At 39.5% G+C, this 26,308-nt stretch overlaps 1 protein-coding gene across 6 annotated transcripts in view; it reads left to right on the forward strand.

Annotated features, from left to right (window-relative positions):
• The first annotated feature begins 46 nt into the window (after window positions 1-46).
• shank1 (SH3 and multiple ankyrin repeat domains 1) overlaps window positions 47-26,308 on the forward strand; it is a 153,888-nt gene continuing 127,626 nt past the window's right edge. For 3 of the 6 annotated variants that reach the window (XM_056264052.1, XM_056264056.1, XM_056264057.1), the window contains exon 1: window positions 47-487. The gene's annotated coding sequence lies outside the window, so the exon portion shown is untranslated. The remainder of the gene's footprint in view (window positions 488-26,308) is intronic. The other 3 variants (XM_056264053.1, XM_056264054.1, XM_056264055.1) reach the window with 3 other exon arrangements.

The raw sequence follows: 26,308 nt of genomic DNA on the forward strand, positions 1-26,308 counted from the left end.
GAGGGAGGGAAACAAGAGGATGAGAGAGGAATGAAGCCAACCAACCAGCTGAAAGAGTACGAGTGATTGGGGTTGTTTGAACGTGGCAGGGAGAAAAGGAGGGAGGAGAGAGAGAGAGGGTGAGATCGATTGTCAGAACCGAGGAAATAGAAGTGTTACTATTGCACGGCCACTGGAGCGGTGTCTGCCCGCTGAGGATATGCATTGGCTCCCAGCGCTCACCGGCTCGCAGGACACACTCTAAAATGTAATTTCCAAAGGCCTAATTGTTGCCACGGTGATTTATTTTCCTCCATTTCATTTTTTTTTTTTTTTTTTTTGTTGCTTTATCTGCCTTCTCTATCTCCTCTCCTTCTCTTTTTGTCGTTGTTGTATTTCCCCCCCGTTTCTTTACCAGCTGCCGGATTTTCCCCTTCGTTTATAACTGCTGTCATTCTCTCCATTTACAAAGGAGGGATCTACAAATACAGGCAACCACAGTAAGACAGTAAGTGGGGCTTATTTCTATTCACGCCTGTGCCGGGGTGATGCATGGAACGGCAGACTGGTTAAAATGTGCAGAGGATGAGAGCTGAATGGATCTTGAAGAGGGTTTTAAGAGTAGCCATTCAAAGTTGAACCATTCAGATCTGTAAATATGAGCTTTTGGGAAACAGGCGACTTATAGCGATTATGCTGTATCTGCTAGGCAGTGAATGATGGACATCAAGCTAGGTTGGTGTTGCTCATTATCTGTATTTTAGCTGCAACGGCGTGTGTTTTCGTATAGGGGAATCTGATTCTCTATTAAAGAGACATATGCTGAAGTTCGATTAAAACAGGAGGTGCATGATAATGCATCAGTAGGTAGTAAGTTTTTCTGAAAATATATGTTTGAGTTGGTGTGGGAGAAAGAGCTTGGCACAGAAAGAGATCATCATAATGATAGAATTACAAGCGAATATAAATCAGAATCCTTGTGCAGAGTATAATATGTTTGTTCTCCTCTGTATTTTAAAGGGAAAAGACTGATATGCAGTATGTCACTCCCTGAAACACACCCACCCACATACATTGGCATGCATGCAGACTTGCTCACCCAGCAGGGCTAACGGACTGATCTGCAAGCATGGCAGCTCTCTCATGGGATTTCTGCTCTTAAATGCCACATTGGTTTTCTTTTCTGTTCACTGCTTTTTGTCGTTCTTTCTTGTAAGCATATGCAATGCATGCAGAATTTGCTGTTAAAGGGATAGTTCACCCAAAATGAAATTTCGATAACACTTTACTTAAAGCCTTTATGTATAATGTGTTACAAAGGTATTCATAATGTTATAATGCATTCAATCTTTTCATAAATAATTGTAACCAAAGTTAAGATGCATTATAATGTTTGGAAAATCTAAAATTGGTTGTTTATCATGTTTTTCAGTCATTATGCTTTCTAAAGGTGTAGTATAATCTGTAGTTAGAATGATTCATGTGACCATACAACACTTTATAAGTTGCATTACAAAGCATAATTCATGCATTAAAAATACTTTTATAATGCATTAGGCTTTAAGTTAAAAAAAATTCAATAGTCAATTATTCACTCTGACTTTTTCTGACTTTTCACTGTGAAGCATAAAAGGTGGAATATTGAATATTATGCCAGCCACTCTTTTCCATGCAATTACACTGAACTGTAGCTCCAGAAAAGCCCCATAAGAGTATCATTAATGTGGTCCACACGACTAGTGCACTATAACCCAAGTCTTATGAGCTTTCTGTGTTAGAACAGACCAAAATCTAGATCAGTATTCACTTTATTCACATTCAGCCAGGGGTTTCTGATGCGCTTCAATGATTCATTGAAACTGATCTGACTCAACTTGTTCATGAATCCACAAACATGGCAAGGAGAGCTAGAGCAAATCTTCAGTGAATAACAGCTTAAATATCTGTTTTCATCGCAGAGTGATATTGCATACAACTTCAGATGATGCAGCATGTTGCAGTCATATGGACCACTTTTATGATGCTTTGGAACATTTTTAAAGCTTTAGTGTTCATTAAATGTAAGTGCATGGAAATGAAAATGGATTATGGAAATACCTGTTTGAAGCAGTGTGAGATTTTGAGTGAACTTTCTTGTTTCTTTTTTTCATTCATTGTTTATTTGGTACATACCATTTATCCAAGATTAATATTTAATATAAAAAGTTGTGAATATACAGTAAGTAGTCCAGGTGCGTTCAGGCGATTTCCTTCATCACAATTTCTGCTACAGATTGTTTTCCGCCCACTGAATGCCCCTCAAGTAGATAGCAAACTCCTCATCTCTCAGGCTAGAAGTGGCACAGGAAACATTCTATCCTCTGCACAGATGTGAAGCGATCTTGAGGCAGCAGCAGCGTGTGTCATTGCACAGGGAGTGTGTGTGGATTTGGTTTGGGACTCTCCCCTGCCATTATCTGCTGAATCTATTATTAGAAGCCTTTATTTCTTGTGTTTATCCTCCTCTGATACACTGTCTGCACAGAAGAGGGAAATTGTTGCAGGTCTTTACGGTCACCCGTAATTACATGATATGTGTATTTCTAGTTATGTAGAGAGATAAAGATAGAGAACATGGGAGAGGGAAATATAATATGTAAAGAAGCCAAAGACCTACTGTTTAATTAGCTCTACCAGCTGATAAAAATGAAGAACATGAGTTAGTATAAAGACAATATTTAGAAAAATGACCCCCCAAAAAATCTTTGTCTTAAGTCTTATTTTCCAGTAAAAAAAAAAAGATATTCTTAAAACTAATAAGACTTGTTTTTCAGAGTATGTTTTAAAGGACTAACTTTGGTAAGATTTATGCTTAAAACTAGAAATAATTTTTTTTTGCAGTGGAGAAAATGGAGGGAAAATTATGTATTGTAAAGACTAAACAGTATATTATTTCCTCACAAATATAATATAATAAATCTCCACAAAAAAAAAAAATTTGATGCGTAACAGCATAAAAAACTATTAATTTGCAGAAACAAAAGCTCTCAAATATGTTTTCCTGGCACAGATATTGGGGCAGAATGGTGTTGCCAACATAGCTTGTAATAAAACATATCTTCCTCAGTCACACGTTGTCACAACTGTCACACGCTCTCTTTTCCCACACTCTCTCTCTCTCTCCGTCTTCCCCAAACACACACATACACGTACACACAGAGTCTCTCCGGTGGAGTGTGAATGTGTTCACTTCGGGGGGGGATATGAGATAGGATGACAGAGTGGATAATCAGACAAAGGCACACAAAGGGAGTTAAAATTAGCCACATTGAACGGGCCATTGATAAATTGGGAAACTAGAACGGCACTGACACCCTTCTGCTCAATGCTCCGGAAAACCCAGCCTCTCCCTTCATCTGCATTGCCCTCTCCATCTCATGCATACACATGAACATGTCCAGAGTATATATACACACACACACATACAGAAAACATAAAGAAAACTCCTATGCTCACCAAGGCTGCATTTATTTGATTAACAATAGGCCTATACAGTAAAAACTAATATTGTAAACAATTTAAAATAACTATTTTCTGTTTAAAAAAATGTATTGTATTCCCTTTATGGCAAAGCTGAATTTTCAGCATCATTACTCTAGTCTTCAGTGTCACATGATCTTTCAGAAATCTCTCTAATATGCTGATATGCTGCTTAATATTTCAGTGGGAGCTGTGATACGTATTTTACAGGATTCGTTGATGAATAGAGTTTAAACAACATTTATTTAAAGTCACCATGAAATCAATTATCGACAATTCCTTTTTTTATGGAATATTGCAGTATTTATTATAAATGATTTATCCATGCACATCATTATTTTCGTTTATTCCTGTGCCCTCATAATCTTTCATCAAAATAACTTCCTCTCCTTCTTGCAGAGACATATCTTTTCTTCTCTGATGACGTGTTTTTTGGTGCCAAAGCAAGCTGGCACTCACATGAGATCACAGCAATAGCAAACCACGATCCAATTAAAAACGCCCTACGGTTTTTCTTGGTTGAGAAGCTCACTCAGATATGCGTCACAATAGGGAAGAGAAGACGGTCGGAAACTTCCATTTCATGCTGACTTTAAAATATAAATTAATTGTAACATTGTAAAAGTTTTTACTGTCACTTTTGAACAATTTAAATGAAGTATTGTTGAATAAAAGGGGATACTCCTGGTATGTAAGAGTACCGCCGCAAGTATAGAGTCGACCCTCCTGAATCATCCCTGATGTGTAGAGAAAGTATTTCTTTCCAATTACTTCATGTTTGTGTGTATTGCCTCTTCCATGTCTTCATTTAGAGACACGCTGTAGTGAGAGAACCACCGCTCTCTTTGTAGTTCAAACACTTCTCTCTCATTATGCTTAGCACAAAGATCTCCTGCCATGCATCCTCACACTTTTAACCGTGAATGAGGAGAAATTTTCTCATCTTAACATAGTAACTGCTCAAACCATTTTAACAGGCTTAGATAAATGATCACACACTCGCATAAAATATACTGAAGGTGTGGACAACCTGACGACAACACAGGACAATTGCACGCTGTCCTATAAAATGAGTAATCGGTTAATGTCATTCTAAAAACGTCTCCATCCTGAGTGTTTTCTAATGACACGTTTGCCTGCATGTCTAAGCTGATGAGTCGAGGCAGTGGGCGCTACCTTGCCAGCTTGAATCGATACCAATGGATCAGTTTGAATTAAGCCAGCATGGAGAATTGATACGGTGTTCACTGTTTTCTTTCATGTATATTTTACACAACTACTGTCAGGTTATGTTTGTTCTTCATTCCATCCTGTCTTTTTTGCTATTCCTGACCACTCCTCCTCATAGTCCTCTCTTTGTGCACTTTAATTCTCTCTGTCCCCTGTACAGTGAGTGAGTTTTTCTTGCCCTTTCGTCCTCTTCTCCCTCCCTGTGTGTTTGTCCATCAGTTGAAGATGGTGAAATCTCTCCCTCCTCTAATATTTGCTGTATAGGCTCTTAGGGGGGATAGTTCAGGCTTTCAGGACTTAGCCTAATCTTTTTACACACTTCCGCTCACGTTTTTTCTCCCTCTCTCATTCTGCTCACGGTAAAGGACTGATCTGGGACAGACGGTCTCCCTTGCGCTCTGGCCTACTTCAGCTCTGTCCTCTCTCTCTCACCTGCCCAAACTCTCTCCTCTTTCCTTCTTTTCATCTGTTTCTCCCTCTTTTGCCCTGAGTGTGTCTCTCTTTGCTGTATGGGCTGATGACTAGTGTTTTGGGAAGTTACTTGTAAAACTAACGCATGACAATATTACATTGCTCTTACTTAAGTTGTTGCATTATTACTTTTGTGTAACTTTCTATCACTGACAGCTGACTTTAAACTCTTCCTCCACCAAAGTAGAAGTGCTTTACTTGGCTTACAGATGGTTTTTGCCGGTCGTACCTGTGGGCTCAAGGACAGAGTAGATCCACCGCTGCTCTGAGGTTATTTTGTCTACTGCAAATAACAAGTACAAGATTTGACTAGCACTCGGCTTTATTTTCATTTCGTAGCAGCGTTTTGAAGTTTTTAAAACAAATCTCACCGTGGACTGAAAGTGTGCACCTTAAATTTATTTACCTTCAAGTCATTTTAAACCTCTATGGCTTTATTTATTCTGTGTTTTTTATATGGGGTCCAATGTTGTTTGGAACTTTTTTTTAAATATCATCTTTTGTGTTCTTCAGAATAAAGAAAGCCATACAGGTTTGAAACCACATGAGGGTGAATAAATGATGACAGAATTTTCATTTTTGGGTGAATTATACCTTTTAATTTAAGATGATAAAACGGAAAGTTTTCAATTGTGTGTGTGTGAGTAAATAAATTAAATATTCGCAAAAGTAACACATTTATTTGAAATATAGTAACTCTGGTTTTATGGTGTTAATTTAAGTATCATATTACTTTTTCTCTATACATTACCTGGAAAAAGTGACCTGATTATGCATTTGTTATGGTTCATCAGAATATGATGCTGTTTTGTTATTGTACCCACCATGCTTTTTTCTTAACCAGCAAACTTCCTGGGAACATCTTTACCAAAAAAAAAAAAGAAGACCATTCTCGTTGACCAGCACAACTTGCTGGTAAATAGCATAACAGTGCTATTCCATCAGCTAATGAGCACCAAACCAGGACTATGCTGGTCTAAGCATGGTCTTTTCAGCAACCGAGTTTGATGTTGTTCAGACTGTCTAGTTTATGATTGCTGGAGCATTATATAGAGACGGTTGTCATGCACTCTGGTCTTATCTGGCTATGAACTGGAGAACTGGAGTGGTCTGACAAAGCCCCCTTGCCCTGACAGACCTGTTCCCCCTTGTGACCCAAACACAAGTCCTGCTGCTGTGATTGGTCTAGCACTTTGGAAACTCAGGCACAGCCAGCATGTGATCGTGTCTGCATCAGTGTGAGCACAGGGCATTGGGGTGTTTCTCACAGCAGTGGTTGAGCATGTGTATGCACATAAGTGGAACAGAATCCTTTTGTTGAATCTCAGAGGACAGCATTAATCTCTGTTCCCCTCTTTTTCTCTTACTGACGCTCCCTCTCTATCTTCTCCCGTTGTTTCACTGAAAATGCAAGAGATATATTGTTGCAGTAATGCAGCCGCATGCTGCCGTACCCCTTACTTCCTTCCTTCCCGCTCGCTGCATGAGGATGAGCTCATTCATGCCAATTGATCTGAATGATTGGCCGGAGTCTCCTGCTCTTCTGTGGACCAGATCCCAGTGTATTAGCGCTAATTGCACCATTGAGAGGGAAAGAGGGATGCAGCAAAAGAGGGGGAGTGGGGCATGAATTTTCCCAGCAGTCACCAGTGCATCATCAAAGTACAGCTATTTTTAGACTCACAAGCAGTGGTGGTAAGCCAGTTGGCCCAGAACAGCAGTTTCTGCCGTGGCAGTGCATTACGCCCCATATTGACTTTTCTATGGACGGTTTTGCTGCTTATGCACATTTATCAAGTGTTGATGTTCAGGTTCAGTAAGATGACTCTTAGGAGTATTTAATGCCCTATTCCAGAAGTATTCAAACTGAAGTCAGAGGCTAGGGAATCTAAATTTCAGCGAGAAAAAAAGTTAACTAAATAAATACATTTACATTACTGTTTCCCCGCTACTTTTGAAAGACAGAAATCATATCATTTCATGATCATTCATGATCGTCTTGATTTTATTGAGAGCCATAGTTTAATAATAATAGTATAATGTATAGCAGTGGTTCTCAACTAATTAAAAATATATATTATAGGATATTTCTTAATCAATTCCTCTAACAACTTTTCTTTACTTTAAAGAACCAGGGTTCACTGTCATATGATGTAGCCTAATTTTAAAAGTGTAATTTCTAGACTTAGAAAACCCCTGTAAATTAATAAAATATTAAAACGTTACTTTTTAAAAAAATATATAATTACTATAAATTTTTCCAGTTGTGCCAAGGTCTAAAATATTTTATCAGGCAGAAATTGTGAGTAGAAAATATTTTTAAATAAACCTTATCCCTAATTTTTATCAAGTAAATCATGATCAGTGGAAAATTCATTAAAATGAATTAAAATTAGCCTTGAAATACATTCAGCTGTTAAAACTTTACAGAAAAGTGTTGGGCCTTCTAACGTGGTTGTGGACAAAGGGGAGCCTTGGAGTCAAAAAGGTTGAGAACCACTGCTGAATAAATGTACCATCGCTGACTGACTTTATAATGCAGCGTCCAGAACTTTTATTCACCTAACTGATGTCAGCAGCCTTCAAAGCTTTTTAAGGGTGCAAATATTTTACCAAATGCCCCATCTATTGTGCATAATACTATTCAGTCTCATCAGTAAACCACGTCAGGCAAATGGGCAAACATGTTTTTTTTGTTACCTGCAATGGAGAATGAGCTATGGAAGTGTGTGTGGCTAAGAAGTGCTCATCTTCATTCAGAGGGATTATGCTACTGAGACGTGCTTAATGAAGACAGGAAACAATCCATTACTCATGAATACTTCGGCATAAAATCGCATTGTTGGCAAAATCATACAGTTGCACACAAAACCAGTATTAATCCTCCAACGCTTGCTCTTCAGTAGTATAACACAGCTGACGCTTCTGATGAGAATAGTTAGCTGAAATGGCTATGGCTCACCCATGCAGATCCTCGAGACTGAATGCCATTAAGGCAAATGACGCCATCCGGTTTGTTTATTAGGTGCGTGTTTTAGAGTTGCGCTGAACAGATTAACTCTGTGTGTGATCCACTGCATTAGCTGATGAATAGCTTGTTGAAGGCCTTTAGCATGCCTGCTATCCTTCATTTTCTGCTCATCTACTGCAGGTCTAATGGCCACATACTTCAGCTCACAGCTCTAGATCTCTATCGCAGCAGCTATGCTAAACTTTCTAATGTACCTCTCCATATGCTAACGTTTTGGCTCAGTTTATCAATGTCAGCTGCACACAGACCATCAATCAACCTTCAGCTTAGCTGCGCTGGCAGTGTCAGCTCAAGTCAACAACTAGATCAATAGGCTTTTAGAGCCACCCAACTTTTCAGTCATGTCCTTTTCTAGACTAAAGTTGAACTGGGTTGACATGGTTATTCTGGAGTCGCAGGTTATCTTGTGTAATTAGTTGCGTTTCTGACTGTTTAACTGTTATTTTACCTGTGATGTTTTTTTTGTGCATTTTCTAGGCAAGTGATAGCTCACTAATTTTGTCACACATTTTTGTTTTACTCGCCCTTACTCATGCAGGTATGCAGCACTTTCTCCTGTGGAGCACAAAAGAAGATATTTTAAATATATAATTTATTATACAATATATATATATTTTTTTGTTGGGGATAGTTCACCCAAAAAGAAATCAAAATATCTTCTTCCATGTTTAGCAGAAGAAAGAAAGTCATAAAGGTTTGGAAAAACATTAGATTTAGTAAAAGATGACAGTATTTTCATTTTTGGGCGAACTATCCCTTGAAATGTACAACAAATATTTATGTACTTGCTCAGAACTTTGTATATTTGGTATCACCATAGCTTAATTAGCCAAGTTTTGGATAAATGTTTTTCCAGGACCACGGAAACCTGCTGTTTTGTGTTTTAAGCAAAGCATACAAGGATAGACTTCTTGTGTTGGCATTTGTGGAGGTTTTGTATTTGAGAAATGGAAGAGGAGAGAATGACAAAAACAGATTCAGAACAGTTCTTCTTTCACCGAAACAGGTGCGTGTTCAAGCCTAAAGCTATTAGCCTGAAGAGATGAGCAATATGTGGGAGCATAAATTATAAGAAAACAAGCATCCATCTGTGCACTTGCATCAAGTTTTTACCAATCACTGTTGGTTTGAGTTATTTTTTACATGTCTTTTTAAGAACAAGTGGCTGTGACCTACCTGTTATCTGCGGATTTATTACATATGGCACAAATGTCAACCATCAGTTGTAATAATGACCATAATAGACATTCTCTGTCAGGATGTATATTATTATGTGGCTCTCTGGAATACTTTATTCTAATTGGTCACTCACAACAAACAGCTGTTAGGTATTTCAAATTATTCAGCATTATCTATTCACCGCTCATCCGTGTAAAACTGGCACTACTTTGATGTTTCACACTGTGGAGTTGCTCTTTCTCGTTTCATACAAATGCAACCACTGCCATCTTGCATCTCCGTTATCAATTGTAGTAAAAATTACCAAAGACTTCAGTATTAATATTACTGTAATATTGCTGTGGACTGCTCAGTGTCAGGTTACTGATCACTTTTTACACTACAAAAGATTCTGAAATTACAAGCTCCAGTGCCTTGGTTTCAGGTTCAAGATATTTTAAGCAGTCATTTAGGCATTTATGTAGTTAGTCACATTTCTTTTCACATCATCCTTTGTTTTTGTTGTTCATTTTGTTGTCATGTTTTCTGCCTCCATCGAGATTTTAATCTCAAGAGATTAACCGGAAACAAATCGTAATATTTCACAAAAAGAGGCCAAAAAGATATAGGGCCTATATTACTGAAATACTCTCTCATAGTGTAGCATTGGGGCAGTGTGTCCTCAGGTGTGTCAGAGCAGTTATATTGCCCTCACTATGTGCTCGGTCATCCGTTCATCCCATTTATAAGAGATTATGGTGAATGAGCCAGACCCTCATCTGGACATCAGGATCCCTGTGTTGATCCTCTTCTAAAGCCTGTGCTGAGCTGCAGGCCTTATTCAGAAAGCTGTGGGTGGGTCAACCAGGCAGTCAGGCATCTGGAGGTGGTCCCGTTCAGCTTGCGATGATGGATTCACGATAGATTGGTGTGATTGGCTGGAGTGGCTGTGCACATTAATAATGGAGGCGCTGCTGGTTGTATTTATAGTAACAGTGGAGGGTGGCGGCGCTGTGAATGTGGAATGATATATGACAGAACCTCCCTAACCCCTCAGCCACCCTCCTACTTGCTTGCGAGGCCGGTTTGGGGGTGGACGCCAATTGCCATGACTAACAGCTGTAGAAATAGCGGGCGATTATGGGTACTGGAGATGTGCGTACACTGGCAAACTTTGATGCACACAAACAAACAAACTTGCTGCTTTCAGTGCTCCATTTACCTGAAAACATATTTTCATTTCTCTTGACTTAGGCCCCGTCCACACTACTGCGTTTTCGTTTAAAAACGGAGACCTTTTGCTACGTTTGCACCTCCCGTCCACACTAAAACGGCAAAAACGGAGACCCAAAACGGAGAAGTTTAGAAACGCTGCCGATCCGTTTTTCGTTTTGAATCTCCGGAGGGCGTTTTAGTGTAGACGGGTCAAAACGGAGGACTTTAGAAACGATGACGTAGTAGAGGCTCCCGCTCGGCTCTATGATTGGGTGTCATCAGTCATGGCGTATATCTTTGCTAGCAGCTGTTGTACAAGTAAATTCTGCATTTTACAGCGCTATAACTGCCTACATGCGCCGGAGTCAAGCTATTATTCGAGCGATCTGTGACAATTCCCGTGTGCAGCGGCGTTGTTGACCGTACATGGAGCGTCGTTTTGGGGTTAACCCAGAGCATGGTGGGATAATTTTATCAATGAAGTTGTGTTTACACCGGCACGCGCATGCCCAGTGTTGGTGAATGGTCACGTGATCCGCGTTTTCAGTCGTTTTAATGTGGACGGAGATCAATTCTAATACGCAGCTAAAACGCTGGTGTGGACGGAGATCGTATTCGTTTTAATTATCCGTTTCTAAACAAAAACGCAGTAGTGTGGATGGGGCCTTAACCTCTCCAAACAGTTAAAGGTCCCCTGACATGGGGTTATTTTATTATTTTATAATGTTTCCTGGGTTGCCCTCATAATGTTAGTATGTTTTAGATCAAAAATAGTCATAATTTAGAAATAAAAGGCAATTTTCCTAGCCTGCTTTTAGCCTCTGATTTGAACGCGCTGTTTGAAGGGGCGTGTCTGCTGTGGGATTCAGTGTAGCCAGCCACTGCTGTGATTGGCTGACATGCTTGCATATGAAATAGCTACATATTACATGTGAAACTCTCTCGAATACTTTTACTACAGCTATTATACGTTTTTACTATTACAGCTATCGAGATTAACGAATCGTGAGAAGTTTTTAAAGTATTTAGATCTATTCCCATTACATAAAATGTTGCCGTGATGAGCATTGAGCAGATGACAGTGTGTTGATCGCGAGAATGAAGATCTTATCATTGCAAAGCAGTTTCTGCACTCTCTCTAAGGCTTTCACCAATGCAAACACGATGATGTAAAAACAGTAAGAGCTTCGTTGTGCAGTGTAACGTGCGTCATTGATTTCATAACAAGTTGTCCAGATAAATTTGCGCTGTGTGGAAAGATTGTTCTTTGATTGCTTTCTGTATAATTTGTTCAGAATTTAAATAAGATTATTTTCATCAAGAAACGATGTGAAGTTGATATTTTAGTAACTGGCTTGACTTACTGATGCATAAACAGTATTGAACGATTTTGAGAGAAAGATTAAAGCTGCAGTCCGTATCTTTTCCTCATTGTCGCCATCTCTCTGTTCGAAATCTGTAACTGCAGTGATTCGCGGAATTATTATCTTTACGTGGGTTGTAAATCGGCATGAAACAGCGCGGATGAACACAGTGCTTTGAGGCGAGGCGAGTGGTGCTGTCAGTCACTGCGCTGTGTGGATACTGTCATACAGAATCACAGATTCACTTTTTGAAAGTTTGACCAACATAAGAATTTTCATAAGAAAATGTCTTCTGAACAAGTAAGTAAAATCCATTTTTGTTCTGACCAACTAGGGGGAAAAAGCATTCGACATGATAAGCTTCGTTAGATTTAATCAACGCGATTTACAGCAACCGTGCAAATTATAGCCTACTTTGTTCTCAAATTGTTCATGTTAACAACATCAGCATTGCGTGACTAATGTTAAATTTAATGTGTTTTATGGTTACCTGTGTAGTTCAGAATTCATATTCTCTATAATAGCAAAACGAGAAAGGCACAACAAAGGAAACTCCATAACTGTGTGAATTAAGAAAACGTACTGTTACACGATTGAACTATTGAAATGTCTTACTTGTTCAGCAGAAAAAAGCCGTCTCTTCTTCTGTTTTGAACCCCTTCAAAACACGGAGTTCACGCACTTTTCAAAAGCCCCGCCGATGTTTAAATCCTTGTGTTCACATGAGACGGTTTCTTTCTCTTTCTCTAGCCACCTTAAATCCGAAGTACGAAGTCTTTTGGGTTTTATAACTGCTGAATCTCCAGTTGACACTGATGACTGTTGTTTGGATCTTTCTGGATGCCATAAGTTTAATTATGTAAAGTGCTGCGAGAAAAGCCTATACATCTAAATATCTCGTCACGCGCAGTATAGCCGGCTAGCCGAAACTCCTTCTTTATGTGTACGGGTGTGACGTCATGACGCAAAAACATGCTCGAATTTCCCGCAGAAACCCACCAGTACCACTGGAATTAAAATCATTATTACAAGCTAACCGTTTTGAATCTAGCTATGGCAAGCAGATAGTTTTGACCACTGGCAGAATACGTTTTTTTTAATATAATTATTTTGGATTATTTTTAACTTAAAAAAGTTACGGACTGGAGCTTTAACTTACCTGTCTGAACTTGAACAATTAGGCTACACATCAGAAATTGTTGCTTGGTAGCTCGATTGATTGATTTTCAGACGTTCATCGAGTTGAGGAAACAGTCGTCGGTGAAATGTTTGGACCATACAAAACTTTGGGCTCGGATGAAGGAACTAAAAAATACTTTTGTGTTCATTTGTACATCCGAACACTGATCAACTGCCATGCTTCGCTCGTTTGCAAGCCATGATATCTCTCGAGGAAAAACTCAAATCTCAAAGCTATTTCTCTAGGAAAAACTAAAATCGCGCCGGCGCGTTCGTACTTCCTGTTCCTAGCTCGTTTTTTCATGGGCGAGCCAAATTCTCCGGGTGGGTAAAGCAGAGAAAGGGGAGGTAACCTTCAAGCGTGTCAGCGTGTCTGAGCTGCAGAGAAGAGAAAAATAGCCAAAGCTCGGTTTACACCGATTGAAAATTCTAGACACGAGGGGAACAAAAACAGGCTATAGGGGAACTAATATTAATGTTAAAAAACCTCAGAAATTGAAACTTTCATGTCAGGGGACCTTTAAATGAATATTTCGGGGTTCAATACAAGTTCAATCAACAGCACGTAGCATAATGTTGATATACCAAATTAATTTAAACGTGTTAGCCATATTATATATATATATATATATATATATATATATATATATACATACAATGGAAGTAAAGGGGGCCATTTCTGAAGGATTTAAAAGCAGAAATGTGAAGCTTATACTTACATTCATTTTTCAGTTAAACCTTGCATTTTCAAGGTCAATCTTGTCAATCTTGTAATTTTTATTATCATTATATGGTTTTTAGGTGTTACATTGTCATGGCAAAAAAAGTTGTAAAGTTGAATATAACCAACTTATAAAACCATGTTAAATAATATTGTTTACGTCTTGTGGCTATACTACTGAAACAGTGAGTTTTTACCTTTACAAATTGGCCTCATCCATTTGAAGTGCCACACTGTAACTCAGATTTAGCTGTTGATTGAGCTTAACTTGTATTGAACCCAACATTTCTTTAAGCTTTTCTTACAGACACAAAGGATGAATGTATTTTCTCCTCATTATCAATTCCTTAAGACTTACTTCTGGCTTCCTTTCAGCTTAAAGTCAATGTTGTTGGCTCTTCATACTCCATCCAGTTGGGCGATCTTATGTCATTCAGGGCGCAGATTCTCCAGAGCTTCGGTAATTGTGAAAGAGGACTGCATAATGTGGCTGTAATGATCACATTAACATTCGAATGCAGAAAGCCATCACACTAGACAGGATTGATTTCGTTCACATCCCTCAAAGGCATTATTGCCAGATTACTGCTTTATTTTCAAATCAGCCATGGGCCATTGAATGCCTAATTGATCACAGTCTTAGAGATTAGAGCGAAGAATGAGCATCATTTAAGTTGTGTCTTCATCAAAAGAGTTTATTGGAAAGTGATTTTATAGAATCAATAACATGAATTATAAAGTTAGACTAACTATGTTCACAATAATTTTAAGAAGATTATACCTTGACTCGTACTGTGAATATGCACCTCCTCAAAATCTCATGCCTGCTCACATCGTTATTGAGTAAAAATTCATCCCATTCTTGTGAAATTTGACAAAGATTGCAGATTTCTTTCTTTAAGCATTACTCTAGATGTAATCAAATACCACTGTCATGAAATCACGCTTTATCATTTCAGTCATAAACATCGTTTCTTTAAGCATAATGCGCGGCTTGCGTGACTGCCATAGATTTGGAGTCAAGTGGAAGCTGGAGGAATGCTAAGTGTCTTTTCTGTTCTTTTTATTGCTTTGAATAATTTAAAATGCAAACACAATTAGGAGGTGAGGTGCGTACATGTATTGTTGAAGCCAAGGGGCCTGGAGGAGAGGAAGGGGGAGAGAAGTGCTGTTTGAAGTGTTCCCATATTGATTGGCCTATATAGAATAGATTAGAACGATATAAAGACTATTCCTCATGTTGGTTTTCACCTTTCATCCACAGTTTGAAAGTCAAATTTAATCTTCTGCTTCTTGACTTCTCTTCTCTCTGTTTTCCATCTAACTCTCTCCTCTAAAATGAATTAGAAAATCAAGGCTTCTGTCGTTAACTATCAGAGGCAGAAGCTTTTAGAGGAAGTAATGAATAATGCAATTAATGCACATAAAAAAACATGTAGTTGAGATAAAAGCCACTCTCATCTATGTTTATGTTTTCATAGATGCTAAGCTAATGACTTTGAATGGAGAATTTGTGGAATGAACGGTTTGAAATATCTCTTAAAAATAAAGGTTCAAAAGGTCAAAAATGGGGGTTTTCCCTGCCTGGCATGCCAGACCTACATCAGGATGTTAGGTCTGGGAACTCACCATTGACAGGGCTCAATACGAGGGGCGGGATAAACGGTTGTCTTTCAAATTCCCTCTGCACGCAATAGGATAGCGCTACAACCAACCAGAGCAACGAAGAAGGTGACGTAGTCAGAGCGATCTCACACATCTTCACACAGAACACATCTTCCTTTTTTAAAAATGACTCAAGTGCCATTCTTTGTTCATGTTTCAAAGAAAAGCTTAACTTTAAATCATCCAGAGCAGAGTCGCGGCCAAAGCCAAATCACATTTTTTGTTTTCAAGTAGCAGTGAACCGTCGCATCTCTGTCGTCATTATGTTAAGCCCGCCCGCCCGCCGACTCTATACACGATGTGATTGGCCTGACTAGAGTTTGGTTTTTCCAGCTCGAAAGTCAATGGAGAGTTGCTAGACTACACTGGCTGCAAAATAATTTTTGCAGCCGCTAGGGGGAGTCTAGATTTCTAGGCTAAGTTTTCCCTTTTTTTTATTACCATAAATAAACTTGTAAAATGCAAAGGTTCTATGGATGTTAAAAGTTCTTCAACTGTAAATGCAGATAAAGAAACGTCGAAATTTACAGTTCTTTACAGTGGAAAAAGGTTGTTCCTCACTCTAAGAAATGGTTCTTTTAAGAACTGTTCACTAAAAGGTTCTTTGTGGAACCCAAAATGGTTCTTCTATGCCATCGTTGTGAAACCACTATTTGGGACCTTTATATTTTTTAAAATGTTTTATTAACTAATAAATGTGGTATGGCATTCACATATACACTCACCTAAAGGATTATTAGGAACACCTGTTCAATTTCTCATTAATGCAATTATCTAATCAACCAATCACATGGCAGTTGCTTCAATGCATTTAGGGGTGTGGTCCTGGTCAAGACAATCTCCTGAACTCCAAACTGAATGTCAGAATGGGAAAGAAAGGTGATTTAAGCAATTTTGAGCATGGCATGGTTGTTGGTGCCAGACGGGCCGGTCTGAGTATTTCACAATCTACTCAGTTACTCGGATTTTCACGCACAACCATTTCTAGGGTTTACAAAGAATGGTGTGAAAAGGGAAAAACATCCAGTATGCGGCAGTCCTGTGGGCGAAAATGCCTTGTTGATGCTAGAGGTCAGAGGAGAATGGGCCGACTGATTCAAGCTGATAGAAGAGCAACTTTGACTGAAATAACCACTCGTTACAACCGAGGTATGCAGCAAAGCATTTGTGAACCCACAACACGCACAACCTTGAGGCGGATGGGCTACAACAGCAGAAGACCCCACCGGGTACCACTCATCTCCACTACAAATAGGTAAAAGAGGCTACAATTTGCAAGAGCTCACCAAAATTGGACAGTTGAAGACTGGAAAAATGTTGCCTGGTCTGATGAGTCTCGATTTCTGTTGAGACATTCAGATGGTAGAGTCAGAATTTGGCGTAAACAGAATGAGAACATGGATCCATTATGCCTTGTTACCACTGTGCAGGCTGGTGGTGTAATGGTGTGGGGGATGTTTTCTTGACACACTTTAGGCCCCTTAGTGCCAATTGGGCATCGTTTAAATGCCACGGCCTACCTGAGCATTGTTTCTGACCATGCCCATCCCTTTATGGCCACCATGTACCCATCCTCTGATGGCTACTTCCAGCAGGATAATGCACCATGTCACAAAGCTCGAATCATTTCAAATTGGTTTCTTGAACATGACAATGAGTTCACTGTACTAAAATGGCCCCCACAGTCACCAGATCTCAACCCAATAGAGCATCTATGGGATGTGGTGGAACGGGAGCTTCGTGCCCTGGATGTGCATCCCACAAATCTCCATCAACTGCAAGATGCTATCCTATCAATATGGGCCAACATTTCTAAAGAATGCTTTCAGCACCTTGTTGAATCAATGCCACGTAGAATTAAGGCAGTTCTGAAGGCGAAAGGGGGTCAAACACAGTATTAGTATGGTGTTCCTAATAATACTTTAGGTGAGTGTATATATATAATACAGCGGGAAATCTAACCGTGAGAGCCTGCCATCTGTGAGATTTTTTTTTTTTTTTTTTTCGTCCCATTGATGTTTTATGGTGGTCATGTCACTCTAAGGGCTGGCAGGAATATTTATTATTGATTATGTTGAAGGTGGTTAGAGAGCTGCCCACAGAACTGAGCACACTCCATTAAATACCAAGCAACTTCATTTTCTCAGGAAGAGTGCTCTGATATCCGTGACATCAGCACCACGTGTTGCAATATTGACATTGCTAAAAGGGGCTTTCTAAATGTCAGGCCGCTATCATTTACACAAGTAGATGACACTTCTTGGCAGTAGTTTATGCTCAGATGGAGCTACAGAAAAGAAAGGTGACAAATGACAAAATGCACAATATTATAAAATAATATTGAATTGAATAGTGGAAGAACAAGCGTTGGAGGGTGCAATGAAAATACACTGTACAGGGCACAGTAGTAGCTCGTAAAATAGCTGACATGTCCTTTCTGTCACTCATATTGTCAGATATGACAGAGATGACTCATATTGTTTCCCAAATGGGGTGGATTTAAATTGAAGGTTAAGATTTTGATACTGCAACTCAAATCCCAGTGATAAAGATGTTGCGTCACTGGTTGATTTGGTGCCATTATTAGGGACTTAAAGCAACAGCTGCTGATGGAACGGCAATGGACACTGGAAGTAAACTGTTAACTGACATAAGAAAATGTAATTTAAAAACCCAAGAAAAGGGTTGCTTTTTGCATTAAATTAAATACAGATACAATTAAAATGCCACATAACCATAAAATATTACCTTTACTAATCTAATGTCACGTTTTAATGACTACAGAAAATCAGCTGTTCTCCCGTAGTAGACGGTTACAGAACGTCACGAAGTAGGCCTAGCAGTTAAAGTTGCGCGCAATAGAACGCCAGAACTCCATTGCCGATCCATCCACAAGTGATGCTTAAAGTCACTATTATTAGAAAGAGACAGCAGGTTGTATAGATCTGTTTGATGGATGAACTGCTCAAATCATTGTGTGTGTGTGTGTGTGTGTTTTGAAGCACTTTTAAAAAACAACAAAATATTGCCTTTTTCAACAAATTAAAAAAAAAAGTTCAGTGAAAAGAGGTGCTTAAATATTTTGGTGCCGTTTCATTTTTATATAAAACATGATTTCTGTGTTTTTATTTTTATCTTAAATGTTATAGGAATAAACATTAAATTAACACCAAATTTAAGTTGTCAGTATTTATATTAAAAGTAAACTATGTAACTTTTGGCAGCGATTAAAAATCAAAACTAAGCATTTTGCTGAAGAACATTGTTTGTGCTTTGGTTCTGCGTGACTGTGGATGAATATGGTTATCCTACTGCTCATAGGCTTAAGAGATATAACCAGTTTAGATGGAAATAGACACAGTACTTAATAGACACAGTACTTCCTTGAAAATAAATTCCAGCACAGCTACAACAACCATAATGAAATGACCTTTCACAATAGATAATGCGGTAACACTTTACAATAGGTTCATTAGTTAGTTAAAGGGATACTTCACCTCTGGGAAGATGAATGTGTATTTAATATTGGTCATTTAAAAGGTAGAAATGTGAAATTATTTTTGAAATTGAAGCATTCTAGACTGAGAAAAGGCAGAAAATGTATTTTCACTCATGTGGCTGAAAGACAACAACTCCCAGAATGCACTTGCTTTGCTGCCCTTATGAGGCCACTCCCAAACCACGCCTACCGGTTACAGGCGGCAGAATCCGAAAAATGGATACAACTAGGCTTGCTTTGATACATCGTGAGTTATTTGATAAATTTCCATCGAAATGGTGCTAAATTGCGTTGTACGGGGATGTACTAGCCTAATGTATATAACACAACTTAGACTTTCACATTAAAAATATGATGCAAGGCAGGACCATGTCAACAGAGTAGCTTAGTAGCTCTGCATATGAACTGTTTTCCTCCAATTGAAATCACTATTTCTCTAAGCTAATACATTATCTAGGCTAATCCATACTCTAGTAACACTAAAGGTTTATAAAAAGAACCACAACCAATGTGAGTAATAACTTTTAATTAAAAAAATAATTAATATTAACACTTTTACACTCAAAGCTCTGCGGATTCAGCGATCTCGTCCAGAAGAAAATGGCATCGCTCAGATTCGCGACAGCAATAGGACTCTATATCTGTTTCCATAGGCGGACAGCGAGAGCACTGACACCGCCAGTGTTGGGAAAGTTCACTTTTTTACATGAACTAGTTCAAAGTTCAGTTCACACATTTTAAAATGAACTAGTTCAGTTCATAGTTCATACTTCAAAAAATGAACTAGGTCATAGTTCTTTTTTTCCATATGTTGCGAGATTCTTCTTTTTTTTTATTTTTTTTTTTATTGCCACAGCCCATATACAACCACAGACAACAATTATTTTATCGACTGGCAAAGTTTGCACAGAAGTGTAAGATTTTTCACATCCTCACCGACCTCGTCATAAAACCCGTTTAAATGATCATATGACGCCTCCTCGCTCGCTGCTTTGTCGACGGGGGCCGCGGTGTGACACTGGTGGCTGGTGTTGCCAGATTAGGTGTTTTTTCGCTACATATTAAGGCCTGTTAAAGGGATAGTTCACTTTGAAATTAACGTTTGGTATGTTTTAGCTTACCTCAAGGGCATCCAAGATGTTGATGTCTTTGTTTCCGCAGTAGTTTCAATTTTGATATTTTTAGGTCAAACCGTTCTTGTCTGTCAGTCATATAATGCAGGTCTATGGTAACTTCCTCAAAGAGCATGCACAGAGAAGTCCAAATTAAACATGATTTAATGACTCGTAAATGTAACACATTAATGGTCTAAGACACGAAACAAGCGGTTTGTGTGAGAAAACGAACATTATTTATATCGTTTTTACCTCTTGTAAACATAGCCACGCCCTCAGATCACTTGGACGTGGTTCAATGTGTACTTACATTTACGAGTCATTAAATCATGTTTAATTTGGACTTCTCTGTGCATGCTCTTTGAGGAAGTTACAAACAAAATTAAAATAGTGAGTCCATAAATCATCAATCCTTGTTCCAAAACGTGTTTTTGTCTTACCCTGATTCACTATGTTAAGCCTATTATAAGTGTTCTAAAAATTGTAAATTGTGTACAAACGCCACCCGCCTAGAGAAAAGTTGCCCCGGCTACTTTGGCGCATGTACAGTATGGTGTGGGAGTGGCAGAGGTTAGTTGTCAGTCACAAGGAACAAGAAAGACTGCTGGGGACTCGCCTATCAGGGAGGCCTGGTCGGGCCTACTAGCTGATAACAAGTCTATTCTGCTACAACATACACTGTTGGGAACCATACTATTTTAACATAACTATTGGGCCCACCCACAGGAGGCCTCATAAGGCTAGGTACCTGCTCGCGGCCATAATGTATGTCCCACAATGTTGGGACCCACTTCCGAGGAGGCCTACTACCCATCAGTGAGTCTACTGCCTGAAATACTAAGGCCAACCACATGTGGTAAGCTGGCCTAAAGAGCCCTCTTGGGTGCTGCCCGGTCAAGGAGGCCTGCTGAGGCCTACTACCTAACCACGCAGCCTTCGTTGGCAGAAAAGCTGTTTAAACAGCGCCTACAGCATCCTGGTACCTAATCACATTGCCAAAGGCAGTGTACTCGGCAACAAAGCAATACCCTTTAAGCAAGGGGAGTACAACATACGCCACTCTGCCTCAGTGGACGCCCCAGGCCTCAGTGGAGGCCTACCATCTAAATGCATGGGTGTCATCTCATGGCAATCGTCTGGCTTCAGGGTAGTGCAACTCAAAAACCAGAATAAAATTAAGTTTAGAACTCTCGCTCAACCCGAGCCATCGTGGTGTGAGGTAGATTGATACAGAGCTGAAAATGGAGTACTCAGAACTACCCTGAGTCAACGGGGGAGTAACAACCATCTGCCCCTGATCATTTTAACAGGGTGCGGGCCTGCCAGTGGCTCTAGAGGTGACCGGGATTCTCCTGTGCCCAGCCTAGGTGAGTGGGGCTCGCTTGCAAGCCAACCACCTTCAACCCATCTCTTGAGCAGTAGCTCAGCGAGCTGAGTGGAGTCAACTCTGGAGGCCCAAGTCCATATGCTAGCTCTGTACGGCGGGGTCTGGCAACAAACGATCTCTTCCCTAGCCCTGCTCGAAAGACCCATAGTAATGGGGAGAACTTACTAGAGGCCTAACCCTAGATCTTTAACAATCATGCCTCGACTACCAACCTGCCTTACTCTTAGCACCCCTGAATGCAGAGAAGGGGGCGGGCCTTGGCCGAACGACTCCCTATTATGGGAGGAGGCTGTAATCTAGGGAAGAAGGAAGCCTAAGCTCATGTAGTGAAAGGCCAGAGGCAGAAATGCTTCATCAGAACGCCTCCCTAGCATAGCCTAGGCCAGCTACAGAGATGGCCCTGGTGAGGGCTCAAAGGAGCCACAGCCTTACGAAAAAATTATTATAATTTTTTCGAGGGGCTGCAGAACCGCTCAGCCTACTGAAAACCCAAACAGAGCTCAAGGAGGCGATATAGGAGGCGATATGAATACAGCTGAGCGCGCCTTCGCCTCTCTGAACTTTCCAACCACCGCCTCCACGGAGGTGCCGAAAAGCTCAGAGGGTGAAACCAGCGAATCGAGGAGAAAGCCTTTCTCTTTCGCCCCGATGTCGGTCAGGTTCAACCACAAATGTCTCCGTGGCCACTATCGCCGCCATCGACCGGCCGATCGTGGCAGCAGTCTGTTCGGTGGCCGGGAGAGCTACTTTTTTTTCAAAGCGGTTACAGACAAAACAGTCCCTGAAGACGAAAAAGATATTGTCCTGTTTGCAAGGCGCCCTTTTATACTTCCAGGTCGCATGTTAATCATTCACATTAATGATTCACAGGCTGTCACCGGTCAATGTGATTGCTGTGATTTGATAGTGATTTGAGACACCTGTCACCATGGGCGTAGATTACGCGGGGGACGGGGGGGACGTGTCCCCCCCACTTTTTATAAAATGTAAATTCGTCCCCCGCACTTTTTCATAGGGCAAATGTGTCTATGACAAGCTGAGGTTTTCGCGGGTGTGTATAGCCTGCCCTACATCGAGATTTAAAATCCAAAGAGTCAAGGATAGTCTATCTGTGACTTTCACGCTTCCATGGTAATCAGTCACTCGTGCATTAGCTTACGACACGCCCATGCTCGCACCCGCGCCGAATCCATCAGTTTCATAGAGTTCAAAACGGCAAAAAAAAACTCTTCACTCCTTTTTCACGAAAAAGTCAAGCACTGTAAGTAAGTTGTCATGTGGTATCCAAATCGGGTTGCACAATGATGAATAACTCTGCCTATTTCTCTTGTTGAATAATTAACAAGTTTTGTTGTAAATTGAAAATATTCACTATACCCGCACAAACGTGCACTATTTTCAATCTTTTTTTATTCGTAATGTCTTTTATTTTCACAGATATGTTATCAAAGCCCTTCAAATTAGAATAAACATGGTGATTGTTAATGCTGAATTTGTATGTTCATGCATTAACAGCCACGATCTGCTTGAATCAGGCAGTAACATGTGTAGACTATGATATTTACCATAATTCGATAACACTTTACAATTAGATAAAAAAAAGTTTGTAGACAAACTTTAAGTTCTCTTGAAAAAGCCTAACTAGAAAGTTTGAAGTATTTTTAAAAGCTTGACGTTTGAAGGTTTTCAATTGGAAAGTTTTAGTTTAGTAAGACAGACGGCTATTAAGGAAATGTTATTTTGCCAAAAGAAGAACTTTTATTTTAAGTAAATGTTATTTTTAAATCAGCCACTTCAGTGTGATATTTAACCATATTATCATGCTTAACAGTAACACTGATAATTTGAATAATTGTAATGCGATGATCAGATATCTAAATCGGAGAATATCATATTTGGGCGGTTGACGGGTGGATTATTTATTTTTAACAGTGGATTCGGGGGACTCAAAGTGCACCAGATTGATGAATTTATCTTTAAAATGTACAAAATTTTCTTACGGGGGGGCATGCCCCCGGACCCCCCTAGAAGTACAGAGATCCACCTACAAAAATACTGTGGGAAACACAGTAGGCTATATGATGGTCTACGAAAAATAAAAATGTTATTATCTAATTCAAATACATGATCAAGATTTTACCACCTCCACCTCGTTTTAAGCCAGGAAAAACCCTGCATGTGCAATATAAAGTACTGAACATCTGCATTTCTTTCTTTCTGTTTTATTGCTTTAAAAATAAATAGCATATTAAGCCAATTAACCTGTCAACAAAAGTCTGAAAAAAAAAATGGTATTACACTTGACATTCTGTCCCCCTCACTTTTGAAATGATGGCTACGCCCCTGCCTGTCACACCTGAGGCGTTCCCCAAAGCGTCATTCAACGCAGTGCGAGTTCCCTTTCAAAAGGGAACTATAGCTACTGTTCATGCTACTCATATTGGATAATAGTTTATCTAACATATCTAATTGTTCTCACAACAACAAACATGATTTGTGCTCAACTGTTTTAATGGGAAGTGTCATAATCTTTCCTATTTTCCATTACCATATCACTACTTGGTTTGGCCTATGTTTGTGGAATTGAATTTTGACATCTGAAGTGCGTCTGTGAATTGCACTTTTGCGGAGGAAGAAAGAGGCGTGTACTTGTTTGAGGGCGAGCTCCACTGATCCAGCTTCTTCCCGCCCTCCCTCGCAGCCATCTCTCTGAAACAAACATGGAGAGATTTGAATCCAGTGTTTGCCCATTCAAATCCCTCTGACGGCTGAATCATTGCAAAATATGTCCATCACAAAACGCCAAGTCAGCTTGGCTTGCACCTGAGGGAGCCGTGGCAAAACAGCAGTGTGGCCTGTCAGGAAACTGTCAAACACCATCAGTTGGAGGAAGTCATCATATTTTTGTGGAGGATTAGTTTATGGCAAAATCTGTTTGGACTCCATTTATTCGGAATGGTGTGTGTTTTCCTTACAAACCAATTGCAGTCAGAGAAGAATTTTCAGTTTCATTTTTAATACTTTCAAACACATTTATTTGTACATTAAATACTCCACCTCCAAGATGAAATAACAAGGGATTTGTCTCCTCAGTTTAAGGAGCTATTGTATAGGGAGTCAGAAAAATGCACAACCACATCTTCAGCTTAGTGTTGAAGGGATTTATGGGAAGCACCTTAATATTGCAGCAGCTTTGGTGAGTGAAGGATTTTGGTCTTGATTCCACTGGTTTTTTCCTTTCTTTTTGTCTATTCTGAGATTTATCTTTCTCTTTGATTTACTTCAGACTATTCAATTATCTTTTTTTCTGTACCTGTCTGAGCTTTAATTTGTAATATCCAAAACTATCCCTACACTAAAAAAAACTTTTCTTTACAATGTTGATTTATTGTGAGCATATTATGTGTCTGATCCTTTTGTTAGCTTTTATGATAGCTTACATTGGATTTATTAAGTTGTTCCTAGTTGTATTATATAATCCGTGTCCATTAGTTCTGTTTTTAACACAAACCTCAGTGCATTAGCTCAGAACGCTGACCACAACGGCTGAGTCAGTGAAGCTTTTGTGGACTGCACAGATCCAAAGCGTCCTGTTCTGTTAAAGTTCACTTGAGGGTGTCTTTTCAGACATGCTGGCAAGGAAAAAGAAAGGCCATGGAGAGTGTATTGGAAAATAAGAGGAGGTAGTTCGATTGTGTAACACAGTCGTGTCATTTAACAAGCAAGCTGTAATGCAGTTATTTTGTCTCTGCTTCACAAACCTTATTTATTTCTGTATGGCACTCTCCACACTAGTCATGGGAGAAAATATGTAATGAGATTGGTTGTACTATAGAGTGTCAACTGTGTTTTCCATAGAATAACAATATTGGAACCCATTGGCTTTTATTATATACTAAATCAATACAGTATTTATTAATATTTTGTATGAGCTTTTTTATATTTTAATTTTATGTGCTTTTGTCATTTTTATTCGTTTTTTTTTTTTTTTAAATTTCCAACTACTATTTATTTTATTTCAGATTCATTTCAATTACCGAAAACACTGGAAACTGGAGTTTTAGGCGAACTGTCCCTTTTAAGACTACATTCTTGACTACATCTACATCTATCTTCTGCAGTATTATAAAAGAAACAGACATGGCATTAATGTCTTCGTACTTCGTAGTGGGATGATCCGTCCTGCATTTGTGCCATCATGCATGGTGTCTCCAATCATTTTTAAGCATGAAGCACCCAAGCTTCGAGCCCACACACTCTCTCCCCCTGCAGCGTTTTGCTCTAATGTGTGTAACCTCTTTATGTGCTTCCATTCAGGAATGTTTCAGGCAAGCTCTTTTCCCATTGAGATGTCTGTGCTCTTATCAGTCTAGCCAGAAAATGCATGCTAGCGAGACATTGTTCGGCCTCTCTGAGGTGGTCTGGACTAGAGCTGTTTTCTTGTTATGACATTATCACTGCACCCGTTGAGCCAGGTTTGTGCCCTGAGGTAATATGACGCTGTCATGTGCCCAATGGCTGGCTGATGAACAGGCCATGATGTGACATTACTGTCACAAACAAGTAAAAGAAAGGTGTCGCTTGCCATTACTTTTGTTGTTTGCTAGACATTGTGACCTCTCCCGCTTATTCTCTCACTCTGTCTCTTTGAAACATGCTCATAAATACTTTGTATGTGGGCCGCTGCTCTGTGTAAGAATCTCACGCTCACTCTCCTTATAGAACCACAGGTCACTGGTGATTGATGTTGTGTGAAAAGAATATGAAATCACTCA

Source organism: Rhinichthys klamathensis, unplaced genomic scaffold (assembly GCF_029890125.1).
Source record: "Rhinichthys klamathensis goyatoka isolate OS25496 unplaced genomic scaffold, OSU_Roscu_1.1 h1tg000213l_1, whole genome shotgun sequence".
Lineage (NCBI taxonomy): Eukaryota > Metazoa > Chordata > Actinopteri > Cypriniformes > Leuciscidae > Rhinichthys > Rhinichthys klamathensis.